The sequence below is a fragment of the Penaeus japonicus genome, unplaced genomic scaffold (genome assembly GCF_977035675.1).
Source record: "Penaeus japonicus unplaced genomic scaffold, GWHDUDI00000001_assembly GWHDUDI00000005, whole genome shotgun sequence".
Lineage (NCBI taxonomy): Eukaryota > Metazoa > Arthropoda > Malacostraca > Decapoda > Penaeidae > Penaeus > Penaeus japonicus.
The window spans coordinates 10,735,031-10,737,513 of NW_028234407.1; the positions used below are offsets into that span (position 1 = coordinate 10,735,031).

The following is a 2,483-nucleotide window of genomic DNA, read 5'->3' on the forward strand; positions in this document are numbered from 1 at the left end:
TGCCCTTCTTGCACTCACGCGCCTTCCACGTTTCTAGTGGTAACTCTTTTAACTGCAAAATCATCCTTAGCGGTACTTCGAGATATATCTTTCCATACATTCAGCATAATCGTCCAAAAATAAATTAAAGTTATAATGGAATAACAGACGACGAGAAAGAGAAAGGGAAATAAAATAACCGCAATAACACATAGCACTGGCTCCCCCCTCCCTCCCCTCCCACACTCGCTAAAAGGAAGAAATAAAACAATTAAAAAACATTCTCCCCCCCAAGATCATCAAATAATTGTCCTCCAAAAAAAATAGTTTGCCATCTAGAGACTATAGACATTGCACCATATTGGGAAGCAAGAATTTGAAAGACAGAAAGGAGATAATGAGTGGTCGTGTGCGCAAAACGATGCTCATCCCCGGTGCCCTTTAGAGTTGATATTATCATAAAAATCATACTTAAAAGCCCCTCAAAGCATCTAGAGGCCTATCCATTGCATCACATTGAGAATCGAGGATTTTTAGCGGTGTGTGCGCAAGGCGATGCTCATACTCCTGAGCCCTTTAGTGCCGCACTGCCATGCTCTTCCGCCGCTGTCACACTCCGGACCCGTGAAACCTTTTTTCCTTATTTATTTTTTAACCTTTGTGGCACTCGGGGGACGGCAAAATTCAGGTGAGTGAGGAGGGTTTTAGGGCAAATAAGGGCTGTGAGGGTTGTGAGGGGCTGTGAGGAGGAGAGTGAGGGAGTGAAAGGGGGAAATATGCCGGTCGGGAGGTTTGGTTTGGGTTTCTCTCTCTCTCTCTTTCTCTTTCTCTTTCTCTTTTTGTCTCTTCTCTCTTCTTACGTTTCTCTTTCGTTTGGTGCCTCGTATTATGTCTAGTCGACCCTGATTTTTCTGTTCTAGATTAATATTTGGGGGGGATGATAGCTGTTCCATTGTCCCCGTCGGACGAGGGAATAGGAGAGGGAGGATAATAAACGAGTGAATGAGAGAGACGTGAAGAGAGGCGGACGTATCAGCTGGTGACGTGATCTCTCTCTCCATGCGTTCTTTTTGGTTTTTTAAGCACCTAAATAATGGAGTCTGAAAGGCGATGAACATTGGAGGCTCAACACGAGGAAATTTCATGTGAAGTGTGATTGTAAGGGTGAAATAGTGATTTTTTTTTCTAACCTCTTCCTTGGCAGGGGTTGTAGGTCGTGACTAGACAACTTTGATCCTTATTAGTCTCGTCTCTTAATTGAGCTTTTTCTACAAATTAAGCATGACAGATTGGGGCAAGAGAGGGAGAAATGCAAAGTGAAGGGAAAATGTAGAGGTGATGCAATAACTTTCACAAGTTTTCTTTCACTGTTTCTCAGTGTTATTCTTGGTCTGTCTCGCCTTGTAGTACTCTTACTGGTGTTTGATCCTTATTTTGCATTCTGGGGTGCAGAAAAAAGTGCTCTGAGCTTGGCCATATGGACAGCGTTTGCCACTCGGTCGTATCAGCGGCAGGGTATCTTTCCGGTGTCTCGTGTCTGAAACTAGTTATTTCCTCCTATTCTATGTGCCCAGAGTGTGAGCAAAGAGAAAAAAAATCACGAGGAAAACGATACCACACGCACTACGAGTGGAACAGAACCACAGAAACCCAACACACACACACGACCGATAAACACGAACAAACGACAACGCAAACAGCACTCCGACCTACCACCCCAAACCCCAAACCCACCACCGCAACCCCGGGAGCACACCACACTACCACCACCGACCGACCACAACCGAAGTCCCACACCCACACACAAAACCAAACGACCGACGACACCCGACACCAAACGAGGAAAACGCCGAGAGGAACCACGACCACCAAACCAACCGACCCGATACCACAACCGCCACACCACGCAAAAACGAGGAAGGGAAATTTTGATGTCCGTGTGGTGTGTGTGGTTTGTTGATAATTAGAGTACCTCGAACAGCTGGAAGAAATGTCGGTGTTGGAAAATGTTGCTGGGTGGGTTGCATGGGGCTTCCCTTGTTCTGGGAAATCATGATTTATTGCTTTATTAGTGCACTGTAAAGAACTGAGTTTGTTAACTTGAAAATTTAAGTGACAAAGAAATGAGGTCAATGTTAGATTGTATGTTGTGATCCATAAAATATGTTGGTGTTGAAGGATATTTAGTCTTTATTCCTAAGCTTAATTGTGGAGAACAATGGAGGACTGTGGCTTTGAGTAAGTCTTTATTGACGGCTCTGATGATGTGTGGGGTTTTCTTTGTTCCTTCATGTGGCAGGGTTAGTGCCGATAGGCTATTAGAAAACTTGGTGCCCATCTTTGTGTACATGACTTTTGATTAGTTTCTGTTTTTTCATATTTTATTTGTTGTCCTTTTTATACGTTATGGTGAATAAAATCACATTATGTAAGTACTCAAGTGCAGTTGTTTTTGAAAGTCAACATGTGGACCTAGCAGGTGGTTCAGTTTTCAGGGAACAGGT

At 43.9% G+C, this 2,483-nt stretch overlaps 1 protein-coding gene across 3 annotated transcripts in view; it reads left to right on the top strand.

Annotated features, from left to right (window-relative positions):
- Positions 1-530: 530 nt before the first annotated feature.
- The window catches only part of eRF1 (eukaryotic release factor 1), a 22,296-nt gene continuing 20,343 nt past the window's right edge, over positions 531-2,483 (top strand). For 2 of the 3 annotated variants that reach the window (XM_043020602.2, XM_043020601.2), the window contains exon 1: positions 531-667. The gene's annotated coding sequence lies outside the window, so the exon portion shown is untranslated. Of the gene's footprint in view, positions 668-1,019; positions 1,138-2,483 lie in introns of those variants that run through there. The other variant, XM_086536985.1, reaches the window with a different exon arrangement.